The following is a 22412-nucleotide window of genomic DNA, read 5'->3' as shown; positions in this document are numbered from 1 at the left end:
AGGAGCTGCCGACATCCTCTAAATACCCACAACTCATAGTATGTAGAGACATCAGCTAAAAATAGGGTGGCCTCTATAAATGACTTAGTGGTGGCCAACTTGGACAAAATCTGGTGATCCCCTAGGAGTTTAGAGAAGCCTCACAAGGTTGGGCACCACCACCAGGAAGCCTCTCTCACATGGGAAGCAAGGAGATGACCTCCAAAACACCCCTTGCTAGATTCAGGGTGCACATAGAAATGTTTGCGCCATCGAGGACGGCAGTACCCTCATGCGCATAACCTTCTCTAGTATGCAACTCTCTCTCTCTCTCTCTCTCTCTCCCCCCCCCCCCCCCCCCCCCCCCCCCCCCCCCCCCCCCCCTTCTACTCTTGCTTATTTATTTAAGCGTCTTGGGCGTAACTCCACATACATACTCCCGCGTTACTCTACCTCCGTGCCATGGCATCACATGATGCATCTCCGCACGAGACTGGTGCCCGCTAGCACGCATCAACCCATGGAGGAGACACGAGTTTCTCCTCTCGACTCCACACGCATGGATATCGCTTGAGGCCATCTGCAATTTTTCAAGAGTTACGATAACACTTTGGCCGTTTCTGGAGGTGTCCGGACGGTGGGGGATACCTCAAATCGTGGCAGCTCATTGCCAAAGTTTAAGTGCTTAGTGCAATTTGCAGCTTCAAGTCAGTACTCCGTGTTTCCGCGGAAGAAATTCAAGGAATTTGGCAAAGGCAAGACCTCTTGGACCGAGGATCAGAAAAAGAATTGATGCTATGATTGCCATTGACGAAATAGATACTTCGTCTTTTTTTGATGCTGATATTTTTCATGTCAATGCTCGTAGATGCCAAGGTTGTCGGGTCGATACGACCGTGTTTGGCTCGCACGATCTTCCCCGTGTGCAAGGGCAAATCAATGGTCAAACTATAACCGTTTTATTTGACAATGGCTCTACTTATAATTTTATTTCCTCTTGTGTGGTACAGGATCTTAAGGTCAAGATCCTTTCCATAGGCCGACTACTTGGTCTAATATGTGGAAAGTTGTGTTTTGGATCGATGGACTGAGGTTGTGCCACAAATCCACCTCCACATTCAACACTATCATGAAGTTTTGGACTTATGCATTACAAGTTCATAGCATGTAGATGCCATGCTAACCACGTCGTGGTTCTATAGCAAGGTAGCTTCTTTGTTGGTAGATTATGCATTTCATACTGTATTTTTTAAGCTTGCTGGTCTGTATCATGTGGTCAAGGGTTCTACATTCTTCGGGACGACCGGTTTTGATTCAAAGTTTACTAATATGCTTTTGTGTGAGCATGATGTTCCTTTGTCTGATCATGATGCTACTGTGCCCCATAATCCATAACTCCTGACATGCCAAAGTGACAATTGAAGAAATCTTCAATGACAATGGAAAGAGAAGGAGGCGTTTGTAAAAGGATACTTGGATTAAAAAAAAAAGGAGTTTGTTGATGTGTTTTCACCAGATTTACCTGATAAGCTTCAATAACAATGGCAAGAGAAGGAGACATTTGTAAAAGGAAATTCGGATTTAAAAAAAAAAGAGTTTGTTGACGTGTTTCCACCAGATTTGCTTGATAAGCTTCCATTGTCTTGTGGGCTTGACCTTGATCACAAGATAGAGCTTTTGCCTCCTAGCCATTTTGTCTTTTGGCAACCTTGTAGGTTTATCCCGCAAGAGGAAAAGGAGATTGCTAGGCAGTTGCAAGCCTATCTTGCCGAGGGTTTGATTGAGCCTAGTAAGTCTCCATAGGGGGCTCTTGTTCTTCTCGTTAAAAAGGACGGAGGGATGTGTTTCTACGTAGATTATAAGGGTCTCATTAAGATCACCGTCAAGAACAAGTATCCATTGCCTAGGATGGATGACTTCATGGATTGACTCTCAAGTGCAAGATATTTCACCAAGATTGTCCGGCTACCATCAAATAGGGGATACACCCACTTCATGTCCCGTAAAACGACGTTTCGTATGTGGTATAGACATTACTATTTTTTGGTTCTATCTTTAGGATTGACCAATGCTCCTGCAACTTTCTAGCAGATGGTGGATAAATTATTTCGTCTGTATCTAGGAAAGTGGATTGTAGTGCATCTCAATGAGATATTTCTTTATAGTGGGACACTCGAGAAGCATTTGCAACACCTTCATCTTGTGAATCTTATGATGGGAAAGTTGTATGCAAAACGATTCAAATACCATTTTTTTCGCACGGAAATGTTGTACCTTGGCTGTGTCATCTCGGTTGATGTCATCCACATTGATTTCGAAGAGGTATGAATGATCCTATATTAGCCTGGTTTGTGAACCATACGGCAAGTGAAATCTTTTCTAGGTTTCACCAAATTTGGAGGAAATTCATCAAAGACTATGCCAAGATTGTTGAATCCTTCATGTGTTTGCTAAAGAGAGTTAAAAGCAAGAAGCGTAGTGCTAGTCCATCTATGATATGGACTGATGAGCTCGATCAATGTTTTCAAAAATTGAAAACAACTAGTTACATCTGCACCAATGTTGCAGATAGTGAATTCAAACAAATCCTTGTGGTGGAAACAGATGCTAACGATTATGCCATGGGTGTTGTTCTCTATCCAGACAACTGACCTATAACATTTGAAAGTCGCAAGCTCATGGACACGCAATCCTGTTACTCCACACAGGAGAAGGAATTGTTGACAGTCATCCATGCTTTTGAAAATTTGGTGCTATCACCTCTATGGTGCCGGCTTTGTGGTATGGGCTGATCACCATTCATGGAAATATCTTTGTGAGGGCCGCAAGGCAAGGTCGGCCGAGCTCATGCAAGAGTTTAACTTTGAGATACACTACCGTAAGGGCGGTACCAATGCGATGGCCAATGCCCTTAGTAGGATCTTGGAGGTGAATATTCTTTCGTTCACTGAAATCTCTATTGACTTCTATCTTTCTCTCAAAGAGCGTTGTGAGACAGATCTTCACTTCGGTGAGGTTTGGTGATGAGTCCAATAGGGATTATGTAGCTCGGAGAGCAATGTCAGTCTGGATGCCTGTCGGTTGGCTACAGAGAGAGAGGTGGCGGAAAAATATTCCATTCGTGGTGGGTTACTTTCAAGCAATGCAAACTGTGTGTGCTCGTTGATGAGGATGTCCTCTAAAAGCTTTTGCTTGAGTGCCATGATGCTCCAAGCGCCGGACACCTTGGCATACACGGTACTTCGGCCTTAGTAAGCCGGTTTTTCTATTGGCCGCACATGAAAGCCTTTATTGAAAGGTATGTGTGGGAACACACATAGTGCCAGCTTAATAAAGCTGAGCATCAAAAGCGTGCTAGGCTCTTACACCCTCTTCAGACTCCTGACAAGAAATGGACTAGCATTTCTATGGACTTCGTTGTAGGGTTGCCTCGAACCAATCAATGGTCATGATGTGTCACGAGGCTGTGACAACCACTAACCTTAGTTGCTGGTTTCTTTCTACTTGATATTTATTTAATTTTTGGACCCTTTTGAAGTCACAAATGAGCAGACATTGTATGACCAGTCTGAAATTGCTGACGGCCAAGAGTTTCACCCGTAGCAGTAAAGGTCAAGTCGCCACGAGTTGTTCGGGCCAATCTGCACTGAAATCCCTGTAGTAAAAGGTTGGTTAGACTCAGTTCAAAGTCATTTAGGCCCCACGCGACACTTTATAAGTTGGTGGGTACTAGGAAATTAACTCAAAAGAGCAAATGGGACACTTGGTGCCCCACACCAAATCTGCCAGACGCGCCTAAATCGATTTGGGGCTGCTGGGGGCTGCCTTCTTGCTCATTAAGTAATGTGTGTGTGAGTAGTGGGTAGGTTTCACAGCTTCAATGGAAAGCTTGCCTTCTCCCTTGTCTAATGTAGCGATGATTCCGCTCTCATGCACCTCTCTCCCCTTTTGAGTATAGAATCGTGATGCCCAACCCAAGGGCTATTCATATGTATGTATAGTTGTGTGGGTTCATGCGCGATTACCAAGGCAAGAGCCTCTTGCACAGGTATTGGATTAGCTAGCGGCTAATCCCTTGTAGGTACACGTTGATTCCGAGAGATTCCACTCGAGAAATCTTGTCCGAATCAAAGGGTAAGTAGCCCTATGGGTGCGGGAGCTCGATAGATGCAACTGACAAGCAAAGCAGATCCCGAAACAGGAAATTACAGCATGCTGTGTATTTTTGCAGGTTTAGGGTTTTGACCGTTTGATCCCTAATAGTCCGAGGAGCTTCGCAAAAACTAGGGAATCGCCGTACAGGTGTTCTGGTGCATTTTCGAGGCCGAAAACAGAGAATTCAACGTGCTGTAATTTCTCGCCAGGTTTAGGAAAGTGTTTTAATGTGCCGCAAAAGTCACCTATGTCATGGGTTTGCTGTCGAAATTGGGCTAGAGTAGGTAATTTGCAGCCCAATAAAAGTGGACAGCACATAGGTATTTACTGGTTTTCTCCAAAGCTTAAGTGAATAAAGAAATACCGAAGGGGGCGCCAAGCTTTGGGGCCAACACGGTGTCACTGTCTGCTTGGAAGCACTCTAGCTGCCAAGCCGTGGTTTGTGTGAAGTGTTATATTCCAATCACAGGTTTATTCAATCTGTGTCTTAAAGTTAAGTAAAGATCGGGTGAAAGCTAAAGTCTACCTCCCTTTAGCGAGCCTACGTGCCAGTTTCATGGTTCTGTCGTCGAGACAGAATCACTTTTTGTGAAGTGCAACGGAAGTGTTTAAGGATTGACATTGGATCTAGTACTTCGGACAAACACAAGGTTATTTTACTTCACTTGAAAGAACTGAACTTGATTGAATGAGAGAGAGAGAGAGAGAGAGAGAGAGAGAGAGAGAGAGAGAGAGAGAGAGAGAGAGAGAGAGAGAGAGAGAACTGGAGGTGTGATGGATCGCCAATCAGAGTCGCTCTCGACGTTGTTGAAGTCGCCGTCGCCTCCAACAACCCAAGAGTCTACAGCAAGTAGAACAACAGCCAAGGAGGACCAAAAAGTAGCCCTCTCCCGAGGAGTAGTGGGTGCATAGACTGACAGAAAACCAATGATAGGGTCCCGAATCCGAATAGAAACATAGACTGCTCTGCCAGCGACAAGGGTGCCATGCTGCTGAACTGAGGCCAAGTAACGTGGCCCCACTGAGATGCATACACCGCAACTCTGTCCATGAAGGCCCAGAGCAGGCTCCCAAAAAGTGTGAGCGCCCGAGGGCATGAGACTACCAAAGGGAGTGGCAATCTTATGCTCTTGTACTAGTAATTTATCCACAGTGCCTAAATCTCTGCGAAGTAAAAGCTTACGGGAACCTCTTACCCGAGAAGTCTGTAAACCATTAGCATTCCAAGAAACTACATGTAAATCCATAGTCTGCATGAAAGAATTGGTAGAGCATCTGACTAACTGCGCATCTTCTTGGAGGCAGCTGGGCCATCCAAGGGGTGAGCTTCGGGCGATAGGAAAGCAACCCGCAATCCCTCTCTAAAATATGGTGTCTCATTGCACCAACTGCGGACCTCAGCTTGTTTACATTGCATTACCGATGCTGCAGCTTTGACACCCCAAATGCGCATAGACATAGGAAGCACCACATCTGAGGATACATGAATGACCATAGGCAATGAATAGCAAGCATAAACATCACTCCATTCCATAGCACCAATACATGAAGGGAAGTGTGGAGACAATACATCCGGAGCGGAAGTAGACAACCATAAATGAAGCTGAGCCATAGTTTACTGCCGTGATCAGACTGCTATTATTCATCGTCAGTTGAGAGTACGCGAGTCTGATCTTCACATTCCTCTTGGTTCCACACAGCGCTTGCTTGAGGAGTGGCCTCAGGATGCTTATCTCGCTGCTAGACAGACAGAGCTCACAGAGGAGATTCGTCGCGTACAGGAGGCTAGGTCTGAGTTCACTCATCATGCTTCAGTATCTCATTGGATAGCTAAAGCTGATCGAATGAATAAAGCCTTCTTCGCTGCGCATAAAGAGCGCCCACCTAGCACCACCCTTCGGACTTTGTGCGATGCTCAGGGGACACTACATATGCATCCTGATGTTATTCTTGATATGTATGCAGATTATTTTGAGGCATTGTTCACTGCCGATGTATGCACTACTGAGGCTTTACTTGCCCGTGAGCAGATCTGGCATCACACCCGACACCGTTGTACAGACACTATGGCAGAGATCTTGTTGGCACCCTTCACACTTGCAGAGCTTCATGCTGCTATCGAGAGTCTAGATCCATCCTCCTGTCCAGGAGAGGATGGCCTCACTAGAGCTTTCTTTTTGATTTATTGGGATGTATTGCATATACCACTGCTTCGCGGTTGTCAGGACATCTTTGCATCAGGATATATGCATCCGGATCTTTGTTCAGGTCTCATATCTCTTATTCCGAAAGGGGGTGACACCACTCAGCTTCGCCAGTGGAGACCTATTACCCTACTCCCTTCGGTCTATAAGATATTAGCGTTACTGATCAATCATTGCTTGCGACCGTTCTTACCAGATATTATTCATACTTCTTAGACAGGCTTTGTCATGGATCGATGCATACTGGATAATATCTTCACTTTTTATGAGGCAGTAGAGTGGGCCAGATCATCTTCTGAACCTCTCGCTTTTTTCATCCTTGACTTCGAGAAAGCATACAATCGTGTTGAGTGGGACTTTCTCGAAGGATCATTAGCCAGGATGGGTTTCCCTGCGAGATGGATCTCCGGCATTTCCGCTCTCTTCAGGACTGCCAGCAGTGCTATTACTATTGGTGGTCGTGTCAGTCGCAGTTTTGAGCTTTCTCGATCTGTCCGTCAGGGATGTCCTTTAGCAGCATATCTGTATCTGTTTGTAGGAAAGACTTATGTCCGACTTTCTTCGTGCTCAGAGTCATGCATTTCGTGGCTTGACCATGCCAGTACCTTCAGCTTCGGACCTCATCGATCAGGAGTTTGCTGATGACACTATGCTGATGTTGCGCTATTTGCTAGCAGCTCTTGATGCCATGCGGGAGGCCTCGGAGGTTTTTTGCATTGCCAGTGGTGCACGCATTAACTGGCATAAATCCTATGGGTTACTGGTTGGCAGTGATGACATACCTACTTGGGGGGTAGCTGATGGTTTCACATGGCTGCAGCGGGGTCAGACATGCAGATATCTGGGCTTTCAGGTTGGATTTGACGTTTCCTCACAGCAGCAGTTTGCACCCGTACTACAGTCTATTCGCAAGAAGCTATGTCATTGGTCTTCACGTCATCTGTCGTTGGCTGGCCGTGCATTGGTCGCCAACTAGGTCATTCTGGCTACAGTATGATATACGGCCTCTTGTTGGATGCTACATTCTGGTGTGATAGCTCAGCTCCGCCGACCAGTGCGGAACTTTTTATGGAGTGGCACAGATGGGACTATTGATACTCGTGCTCGAGTTCGCTGGTCCACGATTATTCGTCCTAGGTCAGAGGGATGCCTTGGCATTATTGATCCAGAATTACAGAGCCGTGCCCTTCTTGCCAAGCTTATTGTTCGAGGTCTTTTTCCCGGCCAAGAACCTTGGAAGATGCTTCTTCAGGCCGCTCTTTGCACAGCGACTCCACGCCTCGGCACTAGAGATGGTCATACTTGGCATACAGGGTATCGTTTTCTCTTTACGGATGCCCCCTTGTTCACCAGCACTCTCTCACCCTTCATCCGATCGCTCCTTCAGATTTGGGTTTCCATGCGACGGGCTATCATACACTCACCGCCCTCATGTCGTGAGGAGATTGAGCGCCAGCCTCTCATTTGGAATGATGCAGTTCTTGATTCTTCGGTTAATCCATCCCGTCAGCTTGGAGAGAGGACTCACATTGATTGGGCTGCTTGGGACACTGGCCCTGCTGCCTCTATGCGGTTGTTTCATGAGACACGTATGCTGGATGCAGATTTTGTGGCAGAACATTATGACATTGGTCACGGGGTGACAGACAGACTGCTTGAGATTGACTCCGCCGTTCCTTCACAGTGGGACGCAGTCATGCGCGGCACCGTTCAGATGCCTCCACATAGTGGCTGGGAAGGTCTCTTTGCTCAGAGCACTCTCTTATTAGTTCGTTTAGACACCATGCTGTTCACAGTTGATACTGACTGCTCTCAGGGGATTCATGCTTGATTGACATATGATACCACCTCTCCGCACCTTGTCTACCCCGGCGCTCGATGGGAGGCCATATGAGTAGTTGGCTCCCACGGGAAGCGTCGTTGTGTTGACCCCCGTTTCGCTTCCGCTGATGCCGCACTTTGGAGGCTTTGGGTGTGGGAGGGTCGTGCCCTATCTCTGCTTTATTGGGACCCAGGAGAGTGGCATTGGCCTCACTCTAACCCCACCGGTACACCTGTATCATTCTTTGAGTACGCTGTCAGAATTGGAAGATTAGCATTGATGAGACAGCACCCAGAGCAGCCCACTCGTATGCGTTTCTGGTTACATTCAGGTCTCTCCCATGCCTATCTACAGCAGTTTTGGTCAACCATATGGGATTTACATGCGGCTCGTCGTATTTCTTTTTTCATGGGGATGATTGCACTTGCAGGACTTCCAGTTGGGACTTGGCTAGCTACTATGGGTCATGATCCGTTATGTACTCGCTGTCCTTTGCGACTACATGAGTCACCTGCACACTGTCTTTGGTCATGCTTATCTTCTCATGTAGTGTGGCTAGCAGTTTGCTTTTTACTTAGCAGAGCCGGTGTTCAGCATGGATTTCTCACTTGGGGATCTGTCTCATGGTTGATGCCGATGCCCGGACCGCATCTTTTCTACGAGGGCTTAGACACAGATCCAGCTCTTATGCTTACCTCGATTGGTTATCGGCGAGGGACTTTGGCTATGTTACCACAGATTGCTTGGCAGGGGGATCCTCAGACACGTTATGAAGTTTTTTCAGTCATCACTAGCATTACACTATGGAATGTTTGGAGAGCTCGTTGTCTTCACATTCTCAGTGCGGCTCCACAGCTCCTTCAGGATACCCTCACTGCCATTTGGCTGGACATCATTCACACCCTGATTTGGCAGTGGGATTCTTCCTCAGGTACATCTCGAGCAGCTGAGGCTCGTCGATTTGCCTTCCTTCGGCGTTGGGCCCGATCTCCACTCTTCTTCACACTTACAGGTGGCCAGATTACATGGCATTATGCCCCCCCTCGGTGGTTTCTCCTCCACGCATCACACAGACCACCATGAGATTGTTCTAGTTGAGTTGTCACTATAGTGGCTCTCACCCTTACATTCAGCTTGTACACCCCACCTGATAGGCTATTTTGGCATCCGCCGGGGATTATATTGTACTCAGTAATATATAGCCCTGATTTTTCCCCCCCCCCCAAAAAAAGAGAGAGAGAGAGAGAGAGAGAGAGAGAGAGAGAGAGAGAGAGAGAGAGAGAGAGAGAGAGAGAGAGAGAGAGACGACACCACATGTCGGGTCCCAACCATCCTCAAGGGACCCCTCGCTCTGTTGCTAGAGCAAATTTTTTCTTTATTTCTTCCACACATGCTGATACAATGATGCTAAATGTTGAGATGCTACTGATGCTGGGGGTTCCTGCGGTGGAGGCTTGGTACTTGAGAGACTAAGTGTTGGGTACTACAGGAACTTGGTGCCTAGTACTGCGGTGTACTTTGGTACTGCTGGTGCTTGGTATTGCAAGTACTTTGGGTACTGAAGGTACTTGGGTGCTAAGGATACGAAGGTCCTGATGATCCCTACGCTGAGCTAGGCAAGAGCAAGCCAAAACGCAAGGGTGCTAGATGTTGGGAAACTGTGTAACAGACTTGGACACTCCAAGTCAAGAATCGACCGCGACAACACCAAATAACCACTTCAAAACAGTTCATAGTTCACAATTGATTTACACTGGCCCGGTGGAGTTCGGTGCCTAGAGATATTGGGCCCGAAAAATGGCGCCCCTTTCGGTATTTCTTTTTGTATTAATGTGAGTTCAAAGTACAAGAGTGGTTGGGTCTCACTCTCAGACTCTGCGTCCAGATGCTCTGCCGAGTGGGAGCCCAAACCACTTATTTATTTGTTTACAAGCGATGCTCAAAAGCAGAGCCCCAAAAGTTGCCCTCTTTTTAAAAATAAAGCAATTTGTCTCATAAGCCTTGCTTGAAAATTAAAGCAAAGTTCAAAAGCTGCCCAAAAAAATGCGTAGAACTTCCAACTGCTTTTCCTAGCGCAAAAAGCGAAAATTCTGCCGTACAATCCAGCGTGAAACGCGCCGCGTTTTTCGGATTCTGTCGTACGGTGCCACATCATCATGTCTGCGGGAATTCCGTGTTTCACGAGCTTGCCCTGCTCCCCACGGGCTTGCCCTGCTGCCCATATGGCTATGTGTGTTCGTCACCATTTTGTGACATACCCCTCTCTTGAAAGCATTGTAATCACCCTCGATTACACTTGCAAAACAGACAGAGGCCATAAACCGTCTTAGCAGACACTGACTGTTAGTACCTACGCACTAGGAACACACATCTAGCACATGTACCAATCGACAGTCACATCACACGACATCACAGGACATCACTAGACATCACAGGACATCACTAGACATCACAGGACATCACATGACATTCAACATTCATTCGGATCGTAGACCATGATTTATCGGCAATGTAGCTAGCAATCGCATCTAGATACAGTCGGGACCTCATCGATGCCTGATTGACTAACCCCTATTGCAACCATGTCTATTCGAGATCAAGTAGACTAAAGTGCTGCAGTCATTTCTTTTATCAGTTCCTGTACTTAAAAAGAAGTCAAGAACAAATCAGTTTCATATTCAGGAATTCCATTTCATAAAGTCATACAACAGAATAGTGTCAGCTCTCAGTATCCCTGAAGCTCAAAGAGACATCAGTGACTCAAGTATCAAAATCGAGGCATCTGTTGACAAAGGAGCGGAGTAACTCCCCTCTTGTTCATTCCACTGCACCGGATCTTCGGCCAAGCCTAATTCTGGGTTCCATTTGGAGTAGACTATGCTAAACCAAAAGCTTTTAGGTAAAGTTTCACAATCTGAGGAGTATCTGCTAGGTCCTCCTCCTCCATCCATTTCGCATCCAATGCAGGATAGTTCTTGAACTTAACCAAGAATTGCCTTCGGACTTTACCTTTATTCTTCGTGTCCCTATGTGCCAAAATCTGTTCTTTTCTTCCACTTCGGGTTGCTCATCAGGCTCCCCATCATTAGGCATATCACCTTTAAAAGGTTTCAAGAGACTCACATGAAATGCATTGTGAATCCTCCAAGTGTCAGGTAGTTTCAGTTGGGAGGACAGATCATTGATCTTTTCAGAGATTTGGAAAGGTCGGTAGTATCGCATACTAAGCTTTGGAAAAAGCCTCTCCTTTCCCTTCTTCTTTCTCAGGCGTGCCTTCTCAAAACGTAAGAGCACCCAATATCTCTAGGCACGGAACTCCGCCGGGCCAGTGTAAATCAATTGTGAACTGTGAACTGTTTTGAAGTGGTTATTTGGTGCTGTCGCGGTCGATTCTTGACTTGGAGTGTCCAAGTCCGTTATCCTCCTTCAATTTCAAATCGCGACGATGGCGATCTGCTGCCTTTTTCTGTCGTTCTTGAGATTACTGCAAAGCCTTGCGGACCTTGGCAAACGCCGTGTCTAAGTCACGCGTATACTCATCCGCTTTAAAAATGTTATCTTTCGTGCTTAGGAAGGGTGGAACCTTCGCAGCACCTTCAACAATCTTAAATGGCGCCTTCCGTGTAGAAGAGTGTATCATGTTATTGTAGGCAAATTCCACCAAAGGTAGATACTTTTCCCATTGAGTCTTCTGATCCGAGATATAAGAGTTCAATAAATCTAAAACCACTAAATTCGCAATCTTAGATTGCCCGTCAGTCTGTGGGTGGAACGATGACGAGAAGTGCAACCGCGTGCCAATGTTCTCCCAAATTGCCTTCCAAAACAAACTCGTAAATTTGGGGTCCTTGTCGGAGACAATCGTCTCAGGCATGCCATGTAATCTGAAGATATGGGCCACAAACAGTCTCGCTGAGTGATCCGGCTTGACTGTTTTCTTCACTGGAATGAAATGAGCCTGCTTGCTAAATCTGTCAATAAAATGAGCTTGCTTGCTAAATCTGTCAATAACAGTCCAGATACCATCGTGACCACTCTGTGTTCTCGGGAGATCAAAAATGAAATCCATTGCAATACTTTCCCAGGGGCGGGTGGGTATGGGCAAAGGCTGTAACAATCCCTGTGCTTTATGCCTGTCAAACTTGACCTTCTAGCATACCAAGCAACTGCGCACAAACTCTTCCACATCCTTCTTAAGTCTTACCCAAAAGAAGTATCTCTCTACCCCTTTCATGGTGGTAGCGATGCCGCGATGACTCATAAAAGGTGGACATCGGCATCCAATCATAACCTTTTCCCTCAGTGGCTGTGTAACGCACAACATGGTTTTTCTCATCAAGTAGCGACCCCAAATGGAATATCCTGCTACTGTCTCCCCATCCCGTATCTGTGTGAAAACGTTTGCAAATCTATATCTGTGGCATACTGATCGACCATATCCTCGAAGCTCCTATGATGCATCGCGAAAATAGCCAGAACCAACGGCTTCTGAGACAAAGCATCTGCCACCACATTCTTCTGTCCCTGCACATGGACAACCTGGAAGTGAAACTATGACAAGATGTTCGCCCACCGCATCTGCTTTTCCAATAGCTGCTTCTGTGACAAGAAGTAGCGCAAACTCTAATGGTCTGTAAAGACAGTAAAATCCGCTCCGAGTAGGTAAAATGCGGCCATTGAGTAAGAGCATGGATAACCGCCAAAGCTCTTTCTCATAAATGTGTGCTGTCATTTCCGGTCTTCAGAACAATCGGCATGTTGCTAATTGGACTATTTTCTTAAATATTTTTAATGATTAATTTCTTTTTCTAGGATATTTTATTGTGTACACTAAGAACTGTTAAAAGATTGTAGCTACAGGAAGTGCCATCAAGAACGGACAACTCTGATGTGTCATTTGATGGGTGACGGTAAACATCGCGAAGGAGTTTTCGTAAGTTCGGCGGAAAGGGCCGAGTTACGAGTGCCCCTGATGCGTCACATGATGGGTGACGGGTGCATCAGTAAGGGGGCATTCCGTAGGCTAAGGAGGAAATCCGAACTGAGTAAGAAAATACGCGTAAGAACGCAAGCACAAGAATAAAGATGGGTTCAATGAAGCTTTTTACGAAAAGCAGGAACATTCGCGGGAGGGCAAATGCTTTTCCGTGAGGAGTCTGTGTCTGCATTGCATCTGTGCCCGTGTTCTGCACCCGGGGACGCCTGGAATGTGTTCGTGTAGCATTGTTTTCACTAACTAAGTGAGTTTTTAAAGTTTGAATAGGTTCACACTTTATTTTATAAAGTGGCCGGTCACTTTTAAGTGACCAGCCCTCTTATAATAAAATAAAGCAAGGCTCTTTAAAAACCCAGCGCTAATAAGCTACACATGGGCTGAAAACAGCGAGCTCTCTCTCTCCTCTCTCTAGAAGTGCCAGAGCTTCTGCTTTTTGTGACCTATTTCCGCCGGGTGCCCGGGGCTATAAAAAGGCAGCAAGCGTTCCAGTTTTATGCACGCCGGGAGCAGCAGAAGGAGTTAGCGCTGAAGATTCTGGAGCAAGTGCTGGCGACGGAAATTTGCAAGTGTTCGTGTGACGACTGAGTACGGAGGTCGCCTTTCCGAGCAAGGAGCGACAGGTATAATGTGTTGATACGCATTGATAATTGTTGCTTTGTGTGGTTTGTTTTGTAGGAATCTCCCTTCTTACGGGAAAGCCCCTCACGGGAAGTACGGCTTCACGCCTAAGTCCCTTACGGGAAAGTACGGCTTCGCGCCTAAGTCCCTTACGGGAAAGAACGGCCTTGTGCCCAAGCCCTTTACGGGAACGCACGACCTTCGGGTCTAAGATTACAGAACGGAGGGGTTTCCTCGGGTTCTCGTGCTTGTATATGAATTCTCCTTGGATAAAGAATACTCTTGACGGGGGGGGGGGGGGGGGGGACCAGCCCATCTTCTGGTCCCCAATGCTGTGTCGATCTTCTCCCTTCTCTCACATTTGCAAAGTATTTTATTTTTCAGATTTCTAAGTGCTCGTGTACGCTACCCGTGACAGTGGTATCAGAGCTCGGACTCCTCTCTTTCTCTGCAAAGAAGGACGATTCCGGGAAGAACGGGAAGAACCATGTCGAGCCAAGGGAGAAGCGTTGAAGAGGAGCTTCAACAAGTGCGACCTCAGCTTGCGGATTCAACAAATCTTACTATTGCCAGATATCCAAAAGCTCTTGGGCGGAATGAAGAGAATGAATGGAACCGATGCAGCCGGGCATCTAGACCACACTGTTGGCGTGAGACCACAGGAGGAAAGAGAAGAAGAACGTGCTGAGGTGCACAAAGGATCTTCGGATCGGAATGAACGGCCTACTTCAAGGAAAGGCCAGGAAAAAGTGCTCTCGTTGCTAGACGAGAGCAAGGACATCTCTATCTCATCTCCATGTTACTCTCCTGATTATACTTCTACTTCTCGATCATATCGTCAGAAGAAGGAAGCCGCTACTACTACTACCCTACATCAACCTAAAGATAAGCCACGATTCAAGAAGCATGGTCGCATGTCTCAACATCGCATGAGAGTCTTCAAATCGGGCGACAAGGACATCAAGTTCGAAACCTACAACGGACGGACAGATATCTCCAAAGCACTCTCCTTCATCAGATAGTTTGAAGTCGCCTTTACCAACGGGCACTTCACAGAAAGATCCAAATTACGCCATGTGGGGATGCACCTCAAGGAAATGGCAAGTAATTGGTGGTTAGCCAAGATTCTGGAAGGTTCTCAGGCCAGAACTTGGGAGAGATTCAAATCTGAATTTTATGAACAGTTTCTTCCGCCTGACTTCGAGTAGGACATACGGAAGGATTGGGACTGGCTCGCCCAGAAGGAACATGAGAGAGTCACGACCTATGTGGACAAGTATTGGTCGGTTCTTCTGAAGGTCACTCCCTTCATGAAGATTGCCGACGAGGAAAAGAAACGAAAGTTCGAAGCGGGTTTCCAACCGCAGCTTCGAAAGAGTATGAAAGTGTATCCGCATGACACTCTTCAGAGGATGATGGAGTCAGCAATCATTGCTGAGGATTTGCACTCAACTGGGACGCCCAGAAAAATGGAGCATAGCACTTACCGTGCAAGACAAAGAGGGGTCTACGATGACCAAGGGGGCCAAGGAAGAAAACATCCTCCATCTAGGGACCATGATCATTCTAAGAAGCCAGAGGGCAATGGCAAGCGAACTAAGTATCTCTCTCCTACTCAACTCCAAACCTTCAGAGAGGAAGGAAGATGCTTCTACTGTGGAGAGAAAGGACATATGAAGCCGGACTGCCCTCTAAAGCAGCAACGACAAGAACAAGCCTCCACGAGGCAAGATAAAGCAAGGAAGGAACCCGCTCCACCAAGCTCGAACTCAATTCCAGATGTTCAAGGAAACACAGCAACGGAGAAAGGGAAGCGTCAGCTTTTGAAGGGGTGGGGGTCTCTGAACAACCAGCGAGTACTGATTCTTTATGATCCAGGATCCACGGATAACTTCATCTCCCTGGATAGTGCAGAACGTTTGTGCCTCACACTGGCTCAGCTTGGCACACCGGTTACATCCGGATCGGCATTCGAGGGGTTGACAACCAATGCAACTCCCGTGCAAGGACAACTCAATCTTCGGACTGGCGAGTACAAGGACCGCAAATCATTTTTGATGGCACCCATCGAGGGATGTGATATCATCTTGGGTATGCCATGGCACTTCCACATGACACCTGTCCCCGATTATGTGGAAAAGACCCTCACTCTTGATCATGGGGGTAAGAAAATAAAGATTCATGCTTATGTAGGAGATTGGTAGTTCCCAATTGTAAGTCATATCTCCATTAAGAAAGAAATGAAGAAGTGTGTTTCTGCTTACTTGATTTTTGCACGTGAGAAGGATAAAACTAGTGGGGATTCTCTCTCTAGTTTGGAAATTAAGCGTTTTCAATTTATTGAAAAGTACAAAGATTGTTTCACGGAAACACTCCCTGATGAACTACCTATGGTACGCCCGGAAGATCACCGCATAGATCTCATACCGGGTAGCTCGCCTCCCAATCAACCCCCTTATCGGGTGAGTCTTGCTCAACAAGAGGAAATTTTGAAGCAAGTCAACGAGCTTCTAGAGAAAGGGTTAGTACGGCCAAGTGCTTCACCCTACTGCTCTCCAGTTCTACTGGTGCAGAAGAAGGATGGCACGTTTCAAATGTGCATAGACTATAGGTCTTTAAACAAGATCACGATCAAGAATCGCTTTCCGATCCCTCGGATTGATGATATACTTGATAAGTTGCAGGGTGCAAGTGTCTTTAGTTGCATAGACTTAAAGAGTGGGTATCATCAGATACGGATCGCCCCTGAGGATGTCCATAAGACTGCTTTCCGCACAACCTTTGGACTATATGAATTTTTGGTAATGCCTTTCGGCTTGACCAATGCTCCTGCGACGTTCAATCGCATGATGGACCGCATTTTCAGCCCGTATCGATCTTTTATGGGAGTATTCTTTGACGACATACTCATCTTCTCTAAGTCAGAAGAGGAACACCGGAAGCACTTGGACCTAGTGTTTCAAGAATTGCGAAAGCATGAGTTGCATGTGAATGCAAAGAAGAGCGAGTTCTTTCTCTCATAGATACACTATCTTGGCCATATAGTTTCTCACAATCAAGTGAGTATGGATCCTGCCAAGATCCGAGTGGTAGAAGATTGGCCTATTCCCACTACGGTACATGATGTACGTAGGTTCCTGGGATTATGTTCGTATTATCGAAGGTTTGTCCGAGGATTTGCTCATGTAGCAGGACCACTTTATGATTTGACAAAGAAGAAGATTCCTTTCAGATGGGGATCGAGACAACAAGGAGCTTTTGATCGGCTCAAGTACTTGCTAAGCCATGGACCTATTCTGATAGTGCCTGACTGAAGGAAACCATTTGAGTTTCACTGCGATGCTTCAGGCGATTGCATCGGAGCAGTGCTAAACCAAGAAGGCGATGCAGTGGCCTACGAAAGCAGACGGCTTAAGGATGCAGAGTTGCATGCATCAATCTACGAAAAGGAACTCACGGCTGTGATTCACGCCTTATCCAACTGGAAGCACTATCTTCTAGGAGCGGATTTTGTGATCAAGACTGATCACCAGAGTTTGCGGTATTTTCTTACGCAAAGGAAACTATCTGAGAAGTAGATGAGATGGGCAAACTTTTTGTCTATGTTTCACTTCCAGATCCTTCACACGGCTGGGAGTAAGAATGTGGTCACAGACGCATTGTCTAGGCGGCCAAGGGTGAACGCTATCACTTCGGTGTATCACCAAGAATTAGAAGCACTACCGGATTTGTATCCGAATGATCCAGTCTTCTCCACCGTTTGGGGAAAGCTACATCGTGGAGAGAATGAGTTTTCCTATTCCATTTGGGACGGTTATCTCTACCACCATCAAGCCATATGTGTGGCGGAACCATTAAGAAAGAAGATCATGGATGAAGCACACGCTTCGCCTTATGCGGGTCATCGGGGTATTCTCCCTACGACCTTAGCAATGGAAAGATATTTCTTTTGGCCTAGCCTTTAAGCAGACATTGATAAGTATGTCAGGGAATGCTTGGTTTGCCAAAAAGTGAAGTATGATCGGCATAAGACGCCTGGGTTGCTACAACCGTTGTATGTGCCTAATGAACCTTGGGAAAGTATTGCCATGGATTTCATCATGGACCTCCCTAGAACTCAGACTGGAAATGACGCGATCTGGACCAATGTGGACAGGTTTAGCAAGCAAGCACACTTTATACCAGTCAAGAAAACGATCAAAGCAGATCATATGGCTAGGGTGTTTCTGGAACAGATCTTTAAGCATCATGGAATGCCTAAGTCTATTGTGAGTGATCGAGATCCTCGCATGACAGGAAATTTTTAGCGTGCCTTGATGGATAATCTTGGTACGAAGTTGAATTTTTCATCTGCCTACCATCCTCAAACGGACGGGCAAAGTGAGATAGCCAATTCCACAGTATTGGATATGTGAAAAGCTTATGTGTCAGACCGGCAATCTGACTGAGAGAAATATTTGCCTCTTGTCGAGTATGCGTATAACAATACCATACACTCATCGACGGGGAAAGCACCTTTTGAGATTCTCTATGGTAAGCCTTTGCTTCCACCGATCCTTTTAACTACTAAGGATAAGATCTTTGCAGCAGATGAATTTGTCCGGGATTTGGACACAGCCTACGGGCAAGTTAGGAGAGCTATTCTACGCTCTCAGGAAAAGCATAAGAAAGCTGTAGACAAGCACAGGAGGAATCTAGACTTAACAGTCGGACAGTTAGTCTTACTCAAGTTTGAGAAGGCAAGACTTAAGAAACAAGCGTCTCATAAGGGGAAGGTGGTAAAACTTTCTACCCGTTATTATGGGCCGTTTAAGATCACTGAGCAAGTGAATGATGTCACCTTCCGATTAGAGCTACCGCCTAATTGGAGGATCCATAATGCGTTCCATGTCAGTTTACTCCGGCCGTATGTGGGACCGCCTCCGAGACAGCCAAGTGCTGAGGAACCTCCTGAGGTTGATGAAACAGAAGAAATACTCCAACCGGAGCAGATAGTAAGTCATCAGGAGCGGCCCCTCGAGTCCGGAAAAATAACACGGAAGTATTTGGTTAAGTTTAAGAACTATTTGAATCTAGATGCTCAGTGGATGACGCAGGAGGAATTAGCAGCTTATCCCGAGATACTGGAGGCATATGTCCAAGCACTACAGTTGAGGTCAACTGTTTAGAAGCCAGAGGGATGTTGCTAATTGGACTATTTTCTTAAATATTTTTAATGATTAATTTCTTTTTCTAGGATATTTTATTGTGTACACTAAGAACTGTTAAAAGATTGTAGCTACAGGAAGTGCCATCAAGAACGGACAACTCTGATGTGTCATTTGATGGGTGACGGTAAACATCGCGAAGGAGTTTCCGTAAGTTCGGTGGAAAGACTTACGGTGGAAAGGGCTGGGTTACGAGTGCCCCTGACGTGTCACATGATGGGTGACAGGTGCATCAGTAAGGGGGCATTCCGTAGGCTAAGGAGGAAATCCGAACTGAGTAAGAAAATAAGCGTAAGAACGCAAGCACAAGAATAAAGATGGGTTCAATGAAGCTTTTTACGAAAAGCAAGAACATTCGCGGGAGGGCAAATGCTTTTCCGCGAGGAGTCTGTGTCTGCATTGCATCTGTGCCCGTGTTCTGCACCCGGGGACGCCTAGAATGTGTTCGTGTAGCATTGTTTTCACTAACTAAGTGAGTTTTTAAAGTTTGAATAGGTTCACACTTTATTTATAAAGTGGCCGGTCACTTTTAAGTGACTAGCCGTCTTATAATAAAATAAAGAGAGGCTCTTTAAAAACCCAGCGCTAATAAGCTACGCATGGGCTGAAAACAACGAGCTCTCTCTCTCCTCTCTCTAGAAGCGCCAGAAACAGCTCTCTCTCTCTCTCCTCTCTCAAGAAGCGCCAGAGCTTTTGCTTTTTGTGCCCTATTTCCGTCGGGTGCCCGGGCCTATAAAAAGGCAGCAAGCGTTCCAGTTTTATGCACGCCGGGAGTAGCATAAGGAGTTAGCGCTGAAGATTCTGGAGCAAGTGCTGGCGACGGAAATCTGCAAGTGTTCGTGTGACGACTGAGTACGGAGGTCGCTTTTCCGAGCAAGGAGCGATAGGTATAATGTGTTGATACGCATTGATAATTGTTGCTTTGTGTGGTTTGTTTTGCAGGAATCTCCCTTCTTACGGGAAAGCCCCTCACGGGAAGTACGGCTTCACGCCTAAGTCCCTTACGGGAAAGTACGGCTTCGCGCCTAAGTCCCTTACGGAAAAGAACGGCCTTGTGCCCAAGCCCTTTATGGGAAAGCACGACCTTCGGGTCTAAGATTACAGGACGGAGGGGTTTCCTCGGTTTCTTGTGCTTGTATATGAATTCTCCCTGAATAAAGAATACTCTTGACGGGGGGGGACCAGCCCATCTTTTGGTCCCCAATACTGTGTCGATCTTCTCCCTTCTCTCACATTTGCAAAGTATTTTATTTTTCAGATTTCTAAGTGCTCGTGTACGCTACCCGTTTTGTGACACGACACTCGTAAGCAATGACATGGCCTTCTTGCATTAAGACCGCACCCAGACTACGACCACAAGCATCACAATATACTTCAAATGACTTCTGCAAGTCCGGCAAAGTCAAAAGTGGTCCCATAGTCAATTTCTCTTTCAATGTCTGAAAGGAAGTCATCTCTGTGGGTCGCCACAAGAAAGGGACTCCTTTCTGTGTCAAGATATGCAAAGGAGAAGCAACCTCTGCAACTTTCGAATGAACCGCCTGTAGTACGAACACAGTCCCAAGAAGCTTCTAGCTTCATGGACATTCATTAAATCGGGCCAATCACGGATAGTCTATATCTTGGCCGGATTCATTTGCACTCCTGCTGTTGGTGACACAATGTATCCCAAAAAGGGTATCTCTAGTAGGAAAAATTCACTTCCTTTGCATTAATCACTAACTTGTGATCTCGTAATGCCTTAAAGACCTGAAGCAGATGATCTCTATGTTCTGCTTCATTTTTGGAGAAAACAATGATATCCTCAAAGAACGTGCCATCAAAGAACGTGCCAACAAATAGCCCGTACTCTCGAAAAATCCTGTCCATCATCCGGTTAAATGTCGCAGGAGCATTGGTTAAGCCAAAAGGCACACCAGAAATTCAAATAACCCAAAAGTCGTCCAAAAAGCTGTCTTGTAGATGTCTCCTGGCGCGATTTTGATATGATGATATCCACTCTTCATATTAATCCTGCTAAAGCACGAGGATCCTTGTAACCTGTCGAGTATATCATTGATCCTAGGAATCGGAAATCTGTTCTTGATGGTGATTTTGTTGAGAGCTCTATATGGTTCATAATCTCTTCGTTCTGTGCTCGGCTCACACGGTAAGGTGGCCGGTTCGGTGGTGTGCTTCCAGGAATCAGATCAATGGCATGATCTTCAGGACGAGCAGGTGGTAACTCGCCTGGTAGGCCCTCTGAGAAGCAATTGGCGTGAGAGTGGAGAAAATCTTGGCGTTCTTTATCAAGTTTAAACTTTAGACATATTTGTCCTATCCTCATCACTCAACTCTTTCATAAAGATCAAGTAAACAAACAGATTGGATTTCGTTAATTTAGAAATGGCCGAAGCCGATACAATAGGGACAGACTCGCCCTTCAGTTTAATGTCAAGTACAATGGTTCTGCCCTTCTTTGTAGTCAATGTCGCTTTCCTCGCCCGATAATTGACCACGGCGTTGTTCTTGTGGTACCAGGGAATTCCCAAGAGAACATCACAACCTTCCAAAGGCATTATGTAAAAGTCCTCATACCCCAAATACCCCTGACAATGCAACCGAAGTTTTCCAATGACAGGTGTAATGGCTACGTCCCTGCCGGGTGCCGCTAGAACTGCCTCTGCAAGTGGTCCCATCCGATTGGGAGTAACTCGAGCCGTGCCGCCAATTCCGGTGAATTGAAGCTGGCCTTGGGCTCCTCCATCAAAGAAGATCAGGGCCTCTTGGTCTTTCACTTTGCCCCAAGCTCAGCAAAGTTCTGTACTCTCGTCCATGGTGTTGGGATCGGTACCCACACAATCTGGAACCAGTCCTGTTTTTATCTTGCCTTTTCTTCCACGTTCCTCAACTGCCCTTGAACTCTGAGGCCTTTCGTCGTCCTTGTCATTCTGTTCTTTCTGTGCCTTTTTAGGGCACTTCGCGGAGATATGTCCATGTTCCCCGCATCCAAAGCACTTTCCCTCCCTGATGAAGGGAGCTCTCTCCTGAGGAGTAATCTTGGGTCGTGCATCTTTCTTTTCTGGGTTGCTCTTCCTCTTTCTACTTTCATTTGCTGAAGTCTGTTCGGTTCGTTGTGTCATGACCTCATCGGTGGGGTAGGTCAGACTGCTAGAGTGAATGGCAAAACCCCGTTTCGTATGACTCATCAACTCCTGAATAGAAGCTGACTTCTGTTCCAAGCAGTGATCTCAGATCTTTGTAGGTAGCCCAAGGTAAACCGCTCAATTTGTTCTCTGAACGAGTTCTTCTTGAATGAAGAGACGGGTAGAAAAGAGCTCCAGAATCTCTCGCAATAAGCGGTCACTATATCTTTCTTGGTTATCCGAAGATGGTTCCAAGCAGCTCGTATATTGCGTTCATACTCTTGAGTCAGCCAAGAAGAAATAAAA

General features: G+C 46.2%; 1 protein-coding gene across 4 annotated transcripts in view; it reads left to right on the top strand.

Moving 5' to 3' along the window:
- The window catches only part of LOC147419678 (alcohol dehydrogenase class-3-like), a 114355-nt gene that overhangs the window by 24151 nt on the left and 67792 nt on the right, over positions 1-22412 (top strand). The window lies entirely within an intron of this gene.

This window comes from Adiantum capillus-veneris, chromosome 29 (assembly GCF_014529385.1).
Source record: "Adiantum capillus-veneris isolate H3 chromosome 29, ASM1452938v2, whole genome shotgun sequence".
Lineage (NCBI taxonomy): Eukaryota > Viridiplantae > Streptophyta > Polypodiopsida > Polypodiales > Pteridaceae > Adiantum > Adiantum capillus-veneris.
The sequence above is the reverse complement of the archived record's forward strand: the minus strand, read 5'-3'. Positions and strand labels throughout refer to the sequence as shown.